Source organism: Physeter macrocephalus, chromosome 11, assembly GCF_002837175.3.
Source record: "Physeter macrocephalus isolate SW-GA chromosome 11, ASM283717v5, whole genome shotgun sequence".
Taxonomy (NCBI): Eukaryota; Metazoa; Chordata; class Mammalia; order Artiodactyla; family Physeteridae; genus Physeter; species Physeter macrocephalus.
Genome location: NC_041224.1, coordinates 67,305,953 through 67,325,916, shown reverse-complemented (window position 1 = coordinate 67,325,916; position 19,964 = coordinate 67,305,953). Strand labels below are relative to the sequence as shown.

Here is a 19,964-nt window from a genome sequence, read left to right as displayed (position 1 = left end):
AAAAAAAAAAAAAAAAAAAAAAACACAGGTCTGTATAAAGAAAAAGCAAGTCATCAGCAACCCCACCAGAGATAATTAAATATATACATCAACATGTAAACAGTTATTTCTTCAGAAAAATGTTTGTGGGTATGTGCTACAAATCCAGAATTAAACCTCTTCTCATCATTGGTCCAAACTACCATCATCTCTTGACAGGCTTATTACAATAGCCTCTTAACTCCATTCTCCCAACCCTGCTCCTCTCCAGTCTATTCTACCCAAAACAGCCAAAATGATCTTTTTAAACATCAATCATATTTCATTTCTCTGCTCAAAATCCTACAATGGCTTCTCATCTTCGAATCTTAAAGGCCAAAGTGCTTACAACAACCTATAAGATAACTCTAATGGCCCTCCGTTTTCACCCTCAGTCTTCACTTCTCTTATTTCCTACACTGTTTCTCCCTTGGTTTATCTGTGTCGGCTACACTGACCTCCAAGCTCCTGCTGGAACACATACACATCTCTGCCTTAAGTCTTTGGACCTGTAGTTCCCTCCATCAGGAATACTCTTCCCCCATATAAAAACATTGTGTTCTGTCTCTCTCCTTAGCTTTTTTCAGGTCTCTATTCAAATGTCACTTTTCAGAGACTTCCCTGACTCACCTTATATAAAATAGCAAACTTCCTGCTCCCTTTCCTTGGTATTCCCTATTTACCTTACCCTGTTATATTTTTCTCCAAAGCGCTATCACTGACAAATTATTTGTTTATTGTTCTGACTCTCCTGACTAGACTGTAAGTTCCATGACGTCAAAGAAAGGATCTATTTTGGTTTTTCCCCCACATAGCACTATACCTCTAAATTCTAGAATAATGCCTGGACTGTCACTAAGTATTTGTGAATGAATGGCTGAATAACTGCATGAGTTATTGGGATCAGAGTGTACTTAAAATTTATACTCATCTTTTGTCATTTACTACTATCTGGTAAAGGATTCCTAATTTTTGCATAGCATTACATTATAGATATAGACCACAGTATATTCAATTTTCTAGGTTGTTTCTAAATTTATAATATCATAAATATCCTTGTGTACAGTTGTATATCCTTGCATATACCAAATATCCTTGAATATATATCTCCTCACACAGCTTTGATAATTTCTCTAGGATAAATTATTTTAAGTAAAATTGTTCGGTCAAAAGGTACGAATATCATGAACGCTTTTAACACATTTTTCTAAACTATCCTAGAGAGTGGCCGTATCAATTTATTCTACCCCTAGTGATATAGGACTACTACATTTCTCCTCACCAACAATGAGTATTTGGGTCCCTTTTTACCAAAACACAAAAGCCAACTATTTTTCCTGAACCAAAAAAGTCACCATAGTCATCATACAATATTTTCTGTTTAATTTGTTTCATTCTATTAAAATTTTTTTAAATAGAAAAGTTTAAGAAAATATAAATTTTATTAGTTAATGACAGTGGCTGTTTCCAAGCATCATCTTCCACACTGGTATTTTCAGTTTAAAAAGCTTTAGAGATCTGGTAGATTTTAAAAGGTATCTCAATTCAAAAAAAAAAAAAACCCAAGGTATCTCATTGTTTTCTTTTCAATTTTTTTGTTTGCTAATGAGATTAACAATGGTTTCCCATGTTTATTGGTTGTTTCTATGTTTTCTTTGACAAACTGCCTATTCACCACTGCCCACTTTCCTATTCAGGTATTCACCTTCTCACTGACTTGTGAGAGCTCTTCTTGCGATAAACGTGTTATATTTTTATCATGTCGCATACATATTTATTCATAGTTAACATTTGCCTTTTAATTTTGTTAATGGTATCTGAAACACATTAATTGTTTTGCGCAGCCAAATCAAGCATTTTTATATGTGGCTTCTTCATTTCATTTTACATTTGAAAGAACCCTCCTGTACACAACAAACATGCTATCAGTCTCTGACTGGGTGGAATTCTGGGTATTTTTTCTTCTTTTTGCTTATATAATTATTTCCTTTAATAAATAAATAATTTTTTAATGATTGCTTTATTTATTTATTTATTTTACTTTTGGCTGCATTGGGTCTTCGTTGCTGCACGCGGGCTTTCTCTAGTTGCAGCAAGTGGAGGACTACTCTTCGTTGCGGTGCATGGACTTCTCATTGCGGTGGCTTCTCTTGTTGCGGAGCATGGGCTCTAGGCGCATGGGCTTCAGTAGTTGTGGCATGCGGGCTCAGCAGTTGTGGTGCACAGGCTTAGTTGCTCATGTTAGTTGCGGCATGTGGGATCTTCCCAGACCAGGGCTCAAACCCGTATCCCCTGCATTGGCAGGCAGATTCTTAACCACTGCGCCACCAGGGAAGTCCCTAAATATTTTCTTAAATGTTAAAAATAGGAAAGGCTTTCTCTACTACTTGATCATATATTTACATACATATTTCCTCAAATTCTTCTATTCCATTATGAGAATATTGCATTATCTTATCCATCCAAAATCTTAGTTTATGATGTGAAATATGATTATAATTTTATAGTCTTCCAATTTCTAAACCAATTTTCCTAGCACCATTTGTTAACCAATTCATTCTTTCTCCCAATGAATTGAAATGACGTCATTATCATATACTAATATGTCTTTTTTCAGAATTGTAGCTTGTTCTATTACGGTCATTATCATATGGTTTTAATTATTGCAGGTTCATAAAAATCTGGTAGTGCAATTCCAACTTTATAAAACTATTCCTTCAAAAATGTTCTCTTAAATTTATCCTTCTAGGTCCATTTCAGAAAAATCTGTTAAATTTCCCTATGCACTCCACCTCTGGATCAAAAAAAGTTGGTTAGGATTTTGACTAGGATTGCATTAAATCATGGATTTGGAAAGAATCTGTATAGTACTGAGTCTTCCTAATCAGAAACATGTTTAATCTTTCTACTTATTCAAGTCTCTTTATATGCTGATGTAAAATTAAGTTTCCTTAAAATAATTCCTATACTTTTGGGGGTTTTTTCTCTCCAAATACTTATGGGATTTCTTTTTTCCATTACAGTTTCTAAACAGGTATTGCTAGAATATTGAAAAATCACTAATTTTGGTATGCTTAGTTGGTAAACAACCATGTAACTTAATATTAATTCAGATAAGTTTTCAGGTAATTTTCTTTAGATTTTTAGGTAAATCATTGTATCACCTGTGAATAATGATAATTCTTTCTTCTCTTTTCTAATGATCATACCCCAACGTGTAGTCTATCTGGTCCTGATTACCCTTTATTCCAGGATGAAAGCCTCCCATCTTGCCAAACTTCTACCTGTTGCTCCTGCTTGCTCTTGTCCTCAGAAGTGGAGCATATTTAGTAGGATATACTTAGCATCACTTCCATTTACAACCCAGGTAGTCTGCTCTTTCATGGGAGGAGAATTTAGGAATTGGCTCTCTGTACCTCCATCAGTTCAGTTCCTTTTATACTGTCACTAGTAGAAATGCCTCCAAATCTGAAAAGTCCAGTAGGATACAGTTTCATATTTGTTTGTATTAATTTTGGGTCAGCAATGTTTTCTTTTATTATTTCGCTGAACAATGTATCTGCTACATCTCTTTCTCTCTGAAAGCCCTACAATTTGTACATTTTATCTCCCGGCCTATCCTTCCTTTATCTTATTTTCCAATCATTTTCATTGCCCCATCTTTTGCCTTTGTAGTTTGAAAAAGATTTCACAAGTTTGTCTTTCTGTAGTGTCTAATTTGTTATCTACTGCATCCATAGCAGACTTTAACTTGGTCACTATAGTTTTCATCCCTTCAGAATCTTTTCAGATTGTCCCTTCTCACAACTGATATTCAGCTTTCACACCTTTTAATGACTGAATGTTTTTGAGAACAAAAACCTCACTAGATTGCTAGGTGGGAGATCCAGCAACCAGGATGGAGGTTGGAAATGGTGTTGGTAGCTGGGAACTTAGTGACTAGACCACTTATATGGACAGACTCCTTTTAGGGAGGTACTAGAGACAAACACTGGATCTATGAACACTGTTTACAAAGTATCAATACTTCTGGTCCAAGAGACCAGAGAGAAATTTAAGTGTTGTGCCTTGTAGGACCATTCTTCTAGACTTGGCCCCTCCCAAATGAGGAGTTCTCCCTCAGGTAGGTTCTCCTCAGGTGTACTCCATCAATTACTTCTTTCATTCATCAACAATGCTGCTTAACAAAAATTATTCTGTGTTTTTTGGCATATGAGTGGCATCAACCTTTAGTTTCCAACACAAATGCAGGTATTTCCCCATCCATCTATTCATCTATTGGTTTTTTCAATGGGAACTTAGATGTGTAAAGACTGGAAGGTGTGCTTTGTCTGCTATTTTGCCCAACACTATTATCTGTATTCTTGCCACTATAAAATAATATACTTTTAATTAATCCATGCTTCTAGATAGTATTTTCTGATTTCCATTTCACCAATTCAAAGGGACTTACCAACATGACATCTCTCACACCCCAATCATCACACTTCAGTATTACAAATGCCACACAAATAACACCCCTTCCTAAGGGATCTTTTACCAGGTCAGGTACGATGATGAACTGGTGAGATCCCAGAAAGCAAGGTAGAAAGAATAACAGTGACCAAGGAGGGCTGCCATGAAAGACTGAATGATCAGATATAACTTCTCACAGACGAAGCAAAGAAGTCTCCTGAAAAAAGAGATAACCACACAGTACTGCATCCACTTGCCCTACAACCAAAGAGCTTCAGGAGCAGAGGGTCTGCTTCATCCACATCTGTATGAAAAGAACCATGCTTGACACAAAGAATCTAATCATTCACAGCTTGCTGAGCTAAACTCCACATGGCTGGTAGGCCAAGGTTATTTGGTAATGAGGGCTCACCTTCACAGTCTCTCATCAAAAATCTCCCTTTATAGAGAACTTTACTACGAACAATGGCAGCTTTTCCACTCATGAGTCCCTTCTCAGTGGAGGACTGACAGCAACCTGTTTTGGTTTTATCTTATTCATAGACAAATAATTTGGGAGCTTACTAATCATGCCCATAAAAGCAACTCCTCAGGCCAATTAGGTGGCCACATTGCTTACATGGAAAATGGTCTGTGAGCCCTCATGCACAGCTCAAAGGAGTATAAACTGTCTAGTCTTTCTACAGAGCAATCTGGTAATACTTACCAAACAATAATGGAAACCCAAAAACCCACCAATCCCACTCTTCAGTATATATCTCCATATAATAAAACGAAGATTACTACTGCAGCATTGTTTACGTAACATAAACATCAGTAGGGGAGTATAAGTAAGATGGATACATAGCATGCATGGATAAGAGTATGCACATAGAATACAACAGTCAGAAGTAAGGAACCAGAATTACATACAGCCACAGGATAAATCATTTAAATGCAGGGCTGAATTTTTTAAAAAAGAATAAGATGTACAGTCAATGCCATTTATGAAAATTACAAACTATACACAGAAAACACTATGTATTTTCCAAAGATATAGAAAGATCTAAAGACGTATATTAGGGATTTCCCTGGTGGCACAGTGGATAAGACTCTACACTCCCAATGCAGGGGGCCTGGGTTCGATCCCTGGTCAGGGAACTAGATTCCACATGCATGCCACAACTAAGAGTTCACATGCCACAACTAAGGAAGCTGCGTGCCACAACTAAGGAGCTGGCAAGCCACAACTAAGACCCAGAGCAACCAAATAAATAAATATTTTTAAAAATAAAATAAAGATGTATACTAACTAGATTAGAGTGTGTGCTTATGGGAGGAAGCAAAATGAGTAGAAACAGGGAAATGAGTGGGAGAAAAATAACAACCAATCAAGACATGGGTCTAGCCCTTGGGATGCCAGAAGTGAGAAGCATGATTCTTCTCTTAAAGTTTGGGAAATAGGTAGGGGAGAAAAGGAAATCCAAATAAACTCAACTGGGACAATATATTCATAAGAGCTCTACTTAAACAAAAAACTGTTCTAAGTATGCTAAGACAAAATTAATATAATTTATTTTTAAAGGAGCCAGGAATATTTTACATATTTGAGAGAAAAAGTCAGTAAATATTGATTTTTTTAAATCAAGAAAGTATAATCATTAAGATTATAATCAATAATCTAAAGCAACCATATGATCAAACTGACCAAACTGAGAATTTGATGATTTGTCTGAAATTAATAGGTCTATAACATCCTGAGATTAATCTGAGTACAACACCTGCCATATAAAGACCCTGAAGATAAAATCCCAAACAGGGGATACACTACAACCTGGCACACAGAATCTACACAAACTCAATTTTTAATTTACACACTTGTCATAGAAATCATGTTACAAAATGTTTACCACGGACCAATTCCTGTGAATGAAATAACATCTAAAACCATGGCATCATGTAGAAAATGAACTTCAGAAAATTCAGTAGGAAAAAAGTCACTGTTCAGTACCCCTTTATTAGTATAGCACTGATTCAAACACAGTCTTAAACTGAAGGGGTGGGGAGAAAAAATCTGGAACACATTTCATCCTTGAAATGGACAAAGAGGAAGAAACTATTTTAGCATTTCATGCAACAGAGCTGAGCAGGAAGAGCAAGAACTTTAAAAATCACTTCCCTTGGCATATTGGTCTATTCTCATTAAATTACAACTGAATCGGCCAGTGATGCTTTACAATATAATAGATTCTTCAGGATGTCATTAGCAAAATAATCTGGGTTGGACGTGCCATTTCACAGCTTTCTGAAAACCTATAATAAATGATCTGGGGGAAGAGGGAGGTCATTATTTTTCAAGTGTACAAAACAGTAGAAATTTCAAGCTTTTTTTGCTACTGAACCCAAACTATACACCAAAGGATGTAAAATGAGCAACAATAATCAAATCAACACATGCACAATTAACACAACAGACAAAGGGAGAGCCTTCTCTAAAGACTGTAATCCTGTGTGATGCAGATTTAATTTAGGCCACAGAAAATTCTACAAAGATCTGACAGCTTCTGCTTTGACTGGATGAAACTTGCTGCATACATCAGCATAAATAGTTAGGTTCAACCCTACCTACACGAAGCAAAATCAAGTAACTTTTCTAAAGCTGAGAGAGGAAGCTTTACCTCCACCTTGAATTGCAGGGATCTTCTGATTTATCCTAGATATGGTGCTCTCTTTCAGAAACTGATGATTATAGTAAAGAAAACCCACAGCTTAAAAAGAGCCCCCAGAAAGAAATCTATAAAAGGTAGGCTCTCCAACTAGAAGCACGCTTTAAATAATTAAGTCTTTCTGGCTTCTGTTGAGTATCCTTAACAGGGTAGTTGTGGAACACCATATCAGTGATCTAATGTCACTTGTGTTTGCACTCTAAAAACCTCCCACACACACAGCAAAAAAAAAAAAAAAATTCTTAAAACAAAAAATAGCTTTTTAGAGTCACTTCAGTACACCTCTAAAAAACACATCCTATAATAAAGTTTAAATACAATGTTTGAGGGTTGAAAAATTTAATCCACAGGTCAGAACTAGTCTGTCTATACTAATATAGGAAACCAAGATAAAATACAACTGTTAATAAATTAATTATTTAACATTAAATTGCTCACTAATTAAACATTCTTTCCTATGGTTAAAAAAAAAAATCCCCTAAATCGCAAAAACAATGCAGAGTTTTGAAATAAGTTGTTGAAATAGGTGTAACATACACAATGTTGGGGTTTTTAAAAATATTTATTTATTTATTTCGTTGCACCAGGTCTTAGTTGCAGCAGGCGGGCTCCTTAGTTGCGGCTCCAGGGCTCCTTAGTTGTGGCATGCGAACTCCTAGTTGCGGCATGCATGTGCGATCTAGTTCCCTCACCAGGGATAGAACCCAGGCCCACTGCGTTGGAAGCGTGGAATCTTATTCACTGAACCACCAGGGAAGTCTCCATAATGTTGTTAATGTGAAATTTTGAAACTTGTAAAAACACCATATAATATGATACACAAATATTTAGTAAACTATAAAAACATGCATAGATTTGAAAAACACCAAATTCATAAAACTGATTACTTCTGAGACAGGGAGAGGGATGAGACTGGGAGGGATGCACAGGGGTCTCAACTACCTTGATTTTATAATCTGTATATTTAAAGATAAACTGGTAATATATTTTTGGCAGGCAGGCACTTTATATATTGGTCAATATGTTAGTCTTAATATGGATCTGCATGTTTCAAATATCTTATAATTTTTAAAAAATGAAAACAAAACACACAAAATTAACTCAAAATAGATCACAAACCTAAATGTAAAACATAAAACTAAAAATTCTGGAAAATAACAGGAAAATATCTAGGTGACCTTGGGTTTGATGATGACTTTTTTTTTTTTAAGATTTTTTGATGTGGACCATTTTTAAAGTTTTTATTCAATTTGTTACAATATTGTTTCTGCTTTATGTTTTGGTTTTTTGGCCATGAGGCATGTGGGATCTTGTGGGATCTTATCTCCCTGACCAGGGATTAAACTTGCATCCCCTGCACTGGAAGGCGAAGTCCTAAGCACTGGACCACCAGGGAAGTCCCTAATGATGACTTTTTAGATACAACATCAAAAGCATGATCCAAGTAATAAAGAAACCTATAAGTTGGACTTCATTAAAATTGAAAACTTCTGTTCTGTGAAAGACATCGTTCATGAAAAGACAAGTCACACACTGGTAGAAATATTAGCAAAAGTAAATCTGATAAAGGAGTGTTACCCAAAATATACAGAGAACTCAAACTCAACAATAAGAAAACAAAAACATGATTAAAAGTAGATGGAGGGGGCTTCCCTGGTGGCGCAGTGGTTGGGAATCTACCTGCCAATGCAGGGGACATGGGTTCGAGCCTGGTCTGGGAAGATCCCACATGCCGCGGAGCAACTAGGCCCGTGAGCCACAACTACTGAGCCTGTGTGTCTGGAGCCCGTGCTCTGCAACAAGAGAGGCCGTGATAGTGAGAGGCCCAAGCACCGCGATGAAGAGTGGCCCCCGCTTGCCGCAACTAAAGAAAGCCCTCGCACAGAAACGAAACCCAACACAGCCAAAAATAAATAAATAAATAATAATTTTTTTAAAATTTAAAAATATTAAAAAAAAAAAAAAAGTAGATGGGGGACTTTCCTGGTGGTGCAATGGATAAGAATCCACCTGCCAATGCAGAGGACATGGGTTCGAGCCCTGGAAGATCTCACATGCCACGGAGCAACTGAGCCCATGTGCCACAACTACTGAGCCTGTGCTCTAGAGCCCACGAGCTGCAACTACTGAGCCCACGAGCCACAACTACTGAAGCCCATGTGCTGCAACTACTGAAGCCTGCATGCCTAGAGCCCGCACTCCGCAACAAGAGAAGATACCTCAATGAGAAGCCTGCACACCGCAATGAAGAGCAGCCCCTGCTTGCCACAACTAGAGAAAGCCTGTGGGCAGCAATGAGAACCCAACAAAGCCAAAAAAAAAAAGAAAAAAAAAAAAAAAAAAGTAGATGGGACTTCCCTGGTGGTCCAGTGGTTAAGACTCTGTGCTCCCAATGCAGGGGGCAAGGGTTTAATCTCTGGTCAGGGAACTAAGATCCTACATGCCACATGGTGCAACAAATAAACAAATAAATAAATAAAAGTAGACAAAAGACCTAAAGACACCTAACCACAAAAGATATACACATGAAAAAATAAACACATGAAAAGATGCTCAACATCATAGGCCATTAGGGAATTGCAAATTAAAACAACAAGATACTACACCATACACCTATTAGAATGGCTAAAATTCAAAACACTGACAACACTAAATGCTGACAAGGATGTGGAGCAACAGGAACTCTCATTCATTGCTGGTAAGTATGCAAAATGGTACAATCACTTTGGAAAACTGTTTGGCAATTTCTTACAAAGCTAAACGGAGTCTTATTATGTGATCTAGCAATTGCAGTCTGATTTGAGAACCAATGTCCACAAAAAAATCTGCACATGAATGTTTATAGCAGCTTTATTCATAATTGCAAAAACCTGGAAGAAATCAAGATATCCTTCAATTGGTAAATGGATGAACTGCAGTAAATGCACACAATGAAGTATTATTCAGCAATGAAAATAAATGAGTTATCAAGTCACAAAAAGACATGGAGGAACCTTAAAGGTATATTGCTAAGTGAAAGAAGCCAGTCTGAAAAGACTATATTATATGATTTCAACTATATGACAGTCTGAAAAAGGCAAAACTATAGAAACAGTAAAAAGATGAGTGGTGGTATCAGCAGTCTGGGGGCAAGAGAGGGATGGATGAACAGGTAGAACACAGAGGATTTATTGGGCAGTAAAACTATTCTGTATGATACTATAATGGTAGACCCAGGACATTATGAATTTGTCAAAACCCATGAAGGTGTACAACATAAAGAGTGAACCCTAATGCAAACTTTGGGCTTTAGTTTATATAATATATCGATATTGGTTCATTAATGATAACAAATTTACCACTAGTCTGCTTCAACCTTAAATGAGTGTACTGCAATTCAATTTTAGCACTAACCACTCAGAGTTAGTCTAGAACCCACAAACCAAAGGGCATTATCCCAAACAAGACTGCACTTACTTTAGATGCCAGGCACACTTCAGGGGTCTCCAGGCCACCTGCATTTCTAATCAACTGGCCATAAATTCAGAGATTTCTATGATCACTTCAGTTTGATAACTTGCTAGGACAACTCCCATAACTCAGAAAAGCATTATACTTATTATTATAGTTTTATTATAAAGGATACACATATGGCAAAGTCCGAGACGGTCCTGAATGAAGGGCTTCCATGCCCTCTCCCCATGAGTGAGGGTGCATGATCCTCCCAACACATCAATATCTTCACCAATCAAGAAACGCCACTGAGCTTTGGTGTCCAGAGTTCTTATTAGGGTTTCATTACATAGGCATAATTGATTAAATCACTGGCCACATGATTAAACTCAATCTCCAAACCTTCTCCACCTCCCCAGAAGTCAGACTGGCCCAAAGTCCCAACCCTCTAATCATGTGGTTGCTGTTTCTGGTGACCAAGGCCCCATCCTGAAGTTACCTAGAGGAACACCATGAATTGCCGTATTAGCATAACAAAAGCACATCTCATTCATCCAAAAACTAAGTTAATACCCTCACTGTGCAAGAATCTTCTCTTAATCTTTTGACAAAATATTAAAGCAGAGTTTAATGACACAAACTCTTTTAGCTTCCTACAAGGCCAGTGATACAAAAGGGATGAAAGGAAGGGAGTACTGACTAGAAGGCAACTTTCAAGGGGAGCACATTTCACAACTAGCTCAGATTGGAAATTACATCAAATAAAAGTTATCAAAAAGAATCAAGAGAAACCAATGCCATGTTCGCTAACATTGAGGCATATGTCAATATAAAACCCAGAACCGGCATACTGTTAATATAAAATCCATTTTTTAAATGCATACATTGGTTATAGCACAAAACAATGGTTATGGTCTATCATGATCAAATGGAATCCATACTGAATGAATTAACAGTAGGGGAATAAAATGGAATGTAAATCAAGTTGCATTCTTTCCAAAACCTGCCCCTTTCCATAGAGCTAAATAAAGGAGCAAGGACTCAAAAACTCTGTCACAAACCAAAGCTCTGAGGGTCAAAAATTATATTTTATAGAACTGTCATTTTCCCCACCAACACCAATAAATAAGTTATTAAATCAACCCTTTTGGCATAATAAAGTCATTTCAATAGAACTAAAAGTTCTACAGTTTCAATGTCAACTCTTCTGAAAATAAACGTTGCTGCCGTGCCTCATGATTCAAATTGCAGCAGCAGGTCATTATTCTGTTGACACATTTTAACTCATTTTATAAACCAAGAATTTGTTTCTGTTCTATAATCCTCGAAAAAAATGTTTATGGGAAGGCAATTTCATTTAGCTAGGTTGACAGTGACAGTCCCTTGGGGGAGAGGCCAACTCAAGCAGGACTGATGCAGCTGTTAAGAGCCAATTTTCCTACCTGTTAATTGCTTTTGTGACTAGGCTGCACCAGCTCAGACATCCACCTGGCAAGCAGTAGATAAATCGAAATAGTCATATTTCAGGAGTTTGAAAATTAGAAGGCTTTCCCCTTTCCTCTGAAAGAATTTAACTAGGGAACAGAACACCAAAGGAAGAGAAAAACATCAAAAGTACATAAACATTAATTGCAAAAACACTCATTGTACCTTCCTGATTACCAAAAAATAAAGAAATAAAGAAAAGAAAAAGCTTAAAAAAAAGAATTTTATAAATAGCCAATAGAAAAAGCATTCATTTGGTCATTCAACAAATATTAACTGGAATGCCTACTATGGCATACATTGTTCTAGGTGCTGGGGATACAGCATTAAACAAAACAAAATGACTATGGCCCCAACAGAGGAGATAAACAAGAAATAACTAACTAGCAGTTAGTCATTAGGTGCTAAGAAGAAAATAAAATATGGCCATTTGATAGTGTTGGAGAAGCACTAATTTATAGTGAGTTGTCAAGGAAAACCTCTTTGAAGAAGGAATATTTAAAGCTGAGACTTAAAAATGACAAGAAGGATATAGCCAAGCAACAGTCTGGGGGAAAACGATTCCCACAGAGCTACAAGTAGTAGAAGTCCCTGAAGCTAGAATGACTTTACAGAACAGAAAAGAAGGCCTATGTGGCTGGAGTTTCATGAATAGGGTTAAGAATGACAGCAGATAAGGTCTCCTTCAAAATGGCACAGCCATTTCAAAGTCATCAGTTGGGAAGATAAAAATAAAACTGTGACCAATGAGCTATTCATGGGAACTCGCTTTTGGACTAGTAATGACCACCGGGAAACTGTCAATAGAAAAAAAGAGAAACATGAGTAAAGGAATGTCCCAAGGGCAGAGGTTTCTGAATCAGAAAGGATCAGCATCACAGTCTTAGCTGAACCAGTGTTTCAGTCACTCTAAGAGCAATAACGTTCCAAGTAAGATCAATATCTAAGGCTGGCATGTTAAAACACAGAATTCATAAATGAACTCTAGACGGAAATGAATGTTTCTGGACGTGCTTGTCCTAATCCCTGCCAGACCTACTTATTTCAGATAGTCCAGAGATAGATCTGTTTTTTCTTTTTTTTTTTTTGGCGGTACGCAGGCCTCTCACTGTTGTGGCCTCTCCTGTTGCGGAGCACAGGCTCCAGACGCGCAGGCTCAGCGGCCATGGCTCACGGGCCCAGCCGCTCCACGGCACGTGGGATCCCCCCGGACCGGGGCACGAACCTGCGCCCCCTGCATCGACAGGCGGACCCTCAACCACTGCGCCACCAGGGAAGCCCTGATAGATCTCTTTTTAAAATTTAAATATAAACAATGGATACCATAAAATAATACCTGCCTAGAATAGAAATTTTTGAAAAGTTTGCCATGGGCAATGCTTTTCCTAGAATCACAAATTAGGATTTTAAAAACAAAAAAAAATTTAGTAAGTACTTAAGATCACCTGTTTTCCTTCTATGGTAAGCACAAAATAAGCCTTTGAGTTTAAAAGCATCTACAACGTTAAACGATACTATATTTTAAAAATAAAATACAGCTATTAAAATAGAACTCATATTATTTGAAGGACAAACTATATTTTCCAGCACTGAAAGATTCACGGATATATGGCACTGCTGTATAATGCCAACAAGATTTTTTGTAATGGTGCTATAATGTAAAAATTCCTGAACCATGCTTACTGCTATTGAATAGACACATTTCTCTACAAAAGCATTTTGGTAAGGCTCTATTCATTTTGGGAAAAAAGAACAGAAAAATAATGGAGATCAAAAGCTTGCTTTAGATGATGTGGCAATGTGTCTTCAAGCCACATGCTATTTAAAAAAAAAAAGAACACTGGCATCTAGAATCCTACCTCTAACACTAAACTGAACCTCAGTTTTCCTCATCAGTAAAATGAGGATAATACCAACTACTTTCACAAGATTGAGAGGAAGATTAAATGAAACATAATAGGTGAAGATTAATGGAATCCAGTCTTACATGGTAATCACAATATCCATTAAAGGAATAGGGGCAAGCACATGTTTAAAAAAGAGAGAGAGGGCTTCCCTGGTGGCGCAGTGGTTGAGAGTCTGCCTGCCAATGCAGGGGACACGGGTTCGTGCCCCGGTCCGGGAAGATCCCACATGCTGCGAAGTGGCTGGGCCCGTGAGCCATGGCCGCTGAGCCTGTGCGTCTGGAGCCTGTGCCCCGCAACAGGAGAGGCCACAACAGTGGGAGGCCCGCGTACCACAAAAAAAAAAAAAAAAAAAAAAGAGAGAGAGAGAAATCATAAATTATAGGTTATAAGCAATAAATACAATGTAAATAGTACTCCTTCAGTTGAATATACTACAGGCCAAACTCCTCTGTTTCACCTATAAAGAAATAAAACCTCAGAGAGGTTAAGTGACCAGCCCAAAGTTAAAAAGCAGGCAGAAAAGGGGCTAAAATCTTGCTTAACTACTAAATGTGGCATACATTTTATAGAGCACTTTCACATACAAGATCCAAATGATCTTCACTATGAGGTAGTTAATTTGACTCATGAGAAAACCCAAGGCACCAAAGTTAGCTAGACAGTTAGTGATGGAACCATGAGTAAAACCTGGGACACTGAATACTGCTTCTCTTAAGACAGAGATTGAAAGCCTTTCTTACTCATAACTTGACTAATACAAAAAACTATGCCTTAGCAAGCAATCACATTTTTGTACTCAATTAATAATTATGTTAAAGTCATACTACAAAGACATAAATGTTTCCATTCTGTATTTAATAGAATCAATCAGCTTCTTAACATAAAAATGCTCAAATCAAAGACAAGTTTCTTGACATATTTCCCAAACTAAAACCTCAGTAGAACTGGTTTAGTGCACGGCAGCAAGAATTATTTTTATTCTGTTTGTTCATAGATTATTTAAACAGGACAGCTGGGTTAGTGAGTTGCTGAATATTTTATCATAATCAAGCAGTACGTTGTTTCTATCACTGATGACCCCAATATTCACATTCTTAAAAATTACTTAATCAATCCTTTAAATTGCCCTTTCTTTCATGTAAGATTCTGTAGTTAACCCGTAGGTCAATCAGTTCTTGTACTTACAATGATTCACTTTCATAAAATAATTATGCTACAAATACTGCATTATTATGCAGGTGAAGAGACAGGCTGGGAAGCTGATTAAAAGGACTCAAGTAGAGATGAGCCAATTGAAAGTACAGCAACTAAATAATAGTTACATTTACAATACATTTTTCTGAATGTCATTAAAAATATATATACATCGGCTTGATATTCCAAATTCTTGCTTTAAAGGGGATCAAGCTTTGAAGGAAGATTTCTAGGTTTAACAAGAGAACATGGCACAGCAATGTAGGAGGCCAGAGCTCAGCTACCATGAAGGTTTTCAGACCGTTTGTGCAAATAAAAGCGTGTTCCCTGAGTTCCAAACAGGTCTCTGCTCAAAACCACTTTCAAAGATGTGAAAATGGAGGGCCAAATGCATAAAAGTAATTTCTGAGTTTTGCAACTAATAACTGGCAACATTATCTTTGGGTGAGTGAGAGAAAAGAACCATTACATTAACACACAAATGAGCAGCAATCATTCACACTACCTTCCTATGAATAAGAGAAGAATAAACATATAATTGCGGTGGAGATCAAGCACTTGAAATAGTTATGGCCAGAGATTACCATCAAACTGCTTAGCTCAGTTCATAAGACTTCACTTGGACTCATCAAGGATTGTCATCCAAAAGGCACAGCCTGAATGTACTAAGTTTTCTGGTGAATTGAGATTGTGCATACACCTTAAGGTACGTTGCTTGCCAGTCTTCTGAGCATTTTTAAAACTATATTTGAAAAAAAAAAAAGAAAAAAAAACTATATTTGATAATAATGCAATTTTGAATCCCTTTTACCTAGTGTTAATTTTTTTTAATACTTTGAGGCAGGGGTATCTTTTATTAATTTTTTTTAAATTTATTTTTGCTGTGTTGGGTCTTCGTTTCTGTGCGAGGGCTTTCTCTAGTTGTGGCAAGCGGGGGCCACTCTTCATCGTGGTGCGCGGGCCTCTCACTATCACGGCCCCTCTTGTGCGGAGCACAGGCTCCAGACGCGCAGGCTCAGTAGTTGTGGCTCATGGACCTAGATGCTCCGCAGCATGTGGGATCCTCCCAGACCAGGGCTCAAAACTGTGTCCCCTGCATTAGCAGGCAGATTCTCAACCACTGCGCCACCAAGGAAGCCCTAGTGTTAATTTTACAGTATACTTTTTAGGTAGACAAAACACTCAGTAAATGTGTTAGAGATTCAATTGATAAAACAAGGCCCAGATTGTGAAAAAGCAACACTACAGATAACACTTGATCTTCACAGCTTCCTCAACCATAGATCTAAAAAAGTCACACAATTCAGAATGATCATGCTGAAGCATCTTATGAATACAGATAAATTCTGTATTAATCCATTTTGTTCTGTATTAAAATTATCTAAAATTGATCATCTGAAATTGACTGTTATATACATAATCAATAAGTGAAATACTCCATTCCTCAATCACCTTGGTTATGCAGGAGTTTACTGCAAACATAGTTCTCTAGAGCAATTCACATTTAAAGTGTTCCACTAATTACAGTCTTCATTCAACACACATTTATTAAGCACTTATTGTGTACCACGCACTATCAGTACAGGAAACAGCATGCTGAATCAAATTAGCCCTTGCCTTTGGAGGCAGAGGGCATGGCTTACAGGAAGGCAAATATTACATAATGCAACAAGTGCTATAAAAGAAATGTGTACTAACCACTGAGCATTAAACGATTAGTAGGAGTTTGGTAAATATACTAGAGATTGCTCATGAGGAGAGGGGAGTAGGACAGACCTACAGCCTGTGCAAAGTTGTATAGGTAGAAAAGAGTACTTGTTTGGCAGGGCAACAACAGAGCTCAATAACAGCAAAAGTAAGCAATGACCAGAACAGGGCCCAAAGGATCTTCAAAAAGCCATGTCAGGAGTTTAGCCTTTATCTCAACAAAAATGTGAAGCACTAAAAAGTTTCAAGCAGAGATGTGATAATGATTTTGGTTTAGAGAAATCCTTCTGGCTATACAATAAAAGGAAGGAATAAACTTGGAGGCAACCGAATCTAGTAGATTTATTAGAAGACTATTAAAATCACTACTACCCTTAGATCAAGGCAACAGGATCTGGCCTTCCTGTGGCCACACCTCTCTCTATTTAATGAGCAGAGAAAAGGGCCAAGAGGAAGTGTCACTTTACTTGGTCTCACCCCAAGAGACCACTTTCCACCAACCTGGAATCCCAGAACTCCTAGCCTAAATGGCAGAGCCCATTTCCAGGAAAGGTCCTCATGCAGGTATGTGCAACCCTAGGCCTGAAATGTAGCCAAAGGGCAGTTGCTGAGGGAAGATAGGGGCTGTGGAGAAAGCTTAGACATTTTACCACAATTTTAAATATATATATGTATGTATATATATAATATTTGTAATACTGTATATATTGTAAATAAACATTTAAGAAATATTTTATTGCAGTAAAATATATTTTATAATATATAAGTATATATACATAAGTATATATAATATATACAATATTGCATATATTATATGCAATATTGAAAATTAGCAATTTCATACATACTCATGTATAAATGAATATTTGTGCCTAGAAACCTAAGTTTTTTAATGATTTATCATCCTGATCTGAAATTCTAAATTTTTAATTTTTTGAGATTTTCTGAAGAATTCTCTGACAGACAGAAAATATTTCCCCTATAAAACAGACATACTAAAGTCAAGATCAATGTACTAGAAAGTCAAAGCAATTTGAAGATAGATAAGCCAACCAGGTGTTGATAACAGGCTGGTGAAATAAAAAAGAAAAATCATTTCGTGAAGGATCAATGTGTGGCTAAAGGCAGATATTTGTTATACACAAATGAGCTACTGTATTGCACAGCTCTTCTCATTAGTGTACAGAGATGCATTACCCTCACATTAAATAAAGACTCAGTGAGCAAAACACTGTAGCAAGCATCTGTTGGCTAATGACAAAGAAAACCATAGACCCCCTTTGAGGCTAATTTCCATCCAGCTGTAAGCATGGAAGCAGCAAACACACGTACTGCTTTTCAATATCAATCCCAAATAACCATGAAAAAGAAGCTCCTCGGCTTTCATGTTATTTTGTGGCAAAGTCATTACAAGTATTAATTACATATGCTAAACAAGACACTTAGAAAAAGTTAACTCTAAATAAGCAGATATAGAAATATATAACTGCATTTTATTCTCATTCCACCTTTCTTTGTCTCCATATCCATAGTACGGAGAATTGGCCTACAGAAGGCATAAAACAAAACTGTAAACTAGGCAAAGTTTGTCTTCTGCATCCAATCACTTACATTATAGTTACTTTGTTCTGTCTTTATTTCACTACCTTTTCCTGCCTACCCTAACCCCAACATTCTTGTATTTTCCGGGACCTCTGCTGTAATGTTGTCTGAGGCCCGCCTTGGCCTCCCTTGCTCCTGTGTTGAATTTATTTATCTGTATTTTTCTCAATGTATGTGACCTGATAAAAGAACAGCACCTGCAAACAGCCATAACTCCTTTCCTTTTGCCTCTCCTTCCAACCAGGACTAATGCTTTCACCTAAGCTCAAGACCACACTCTCTCTTGCCTTCTCAGAAACCTTTTAAATACCCTTTATCTTACCAATGTATTCAACCTTCTCTCTTCACTAGTATCTTTCCTTCATTACATAAACACACTGAAGTCTCAACCTAAAAACACAACAAAACCTTTAGCTTAAAAGGCAAATAAATCCTACTATAGGGAACTTACCCTATGGTGTCCTCCCTTTCGTCTCTGCCCTCACGCAAATTCCCTCTCCAGTCCACAGCAATACGACTTCTGCTAACACCATTATATTAATCCAAGAGTTCTTAACCTAGGGCAGTAGGGTCTGTGGATAGAATTCAGAAGATCCATGAACTTAGATGGCAAAATAAATTATTTATTTATTTTCTCCAAACCTCTAAAATTACTAATATATATACTGTACTTACAAATTTACTAAATTACTATTGGCCTGCCACTATATCTTGTTGTGTAGTATGTTAAACAAGCACATATTACTTTATCACAATTTGTTTGGTTATGATATTTTAGTATAATTGCTTTCCTTTGTAATCCTATGTATTTTATTTTATCCATCTGTGGCAAACTGTATTTTCCGAATATGCTGCAAAAATATCTCCCATTCCACATGCTCTTCTATGATGTAAATTTGCCACTTCCCTATAAAGAGGTAGAGCCTAATTCCCTTCTCCTTAAATCCAGAGTGGCACTTAACTTCATAGTAACCAAGAGAGTGTGGTGGAAGTGACACTGAGTGACTTCTAATGTTGCTTAAGGAAAAGTCATGCAGGTTCTGGGACCAGGTTTGGGGTGATTTGTTAAACAGCGATTAACCAGCGATTACCAGAACATAATTCAGTACCTGGAACTAGAGTACTAACATAACAAAAACGTGATACTGGCTTTGGGATTGGGTGGTAAACACAAGGTGGAAGGGCCCTAAGAATCTCATTAGCAAAAGCTTGATGAGCCTTGAGAAGGCTATTGGAGAAGCCTTAAAGGAGAGTGAGTAAAATGCTCTCAGAAGCTGGAGGAAAGAAGACCCTTGTTATAAGGTGGCAGAAAATTTAGCAAAACTGTTGCCTGTGCTAAGTTAAAAAGCAGAAAATGTTGATAATGACCTGTTACTTCTAGCTAAGGTAATTCCCAAGCAGAAGGTCCAAAGTGTCAACTGATTTCTTTTATATGTATAGTATTGTAGAAGGTACAGAT

At 37.1% G+C, this 19,964-nt stretch overlaps 1 protein-coding gene across 13 annotated transcripts in view; it reads right to left on the bottom strand.

Annotated features, from left to right (window-relative positions):
* PEAK1 (pseudopodium enriched atypical kinase 1) overlaps positions 1-19,964 on the bottom strand; it is a 320,328-nt gene that overhangs the window by 229,532 nt on the left and 70,832 nt on the right. For 10 of the 13 annotated variants that reach the window (XM_024128687.3, XM_055088128.1, XM_055088131.1 and 7 more), the window contains one exon: positions 18,957-19,077. The exons of the other annotated variants lie outside the window; for them this stretch is intronic. The gene's annotated coding sequence lies outside the window, so the exon portion shown is untranslated. The remainder of the gene's footprint in view (positions 1-18,956; positions 19,078-19,964) is intronic. 13 annotated transcript variants of the gene reach the window in all.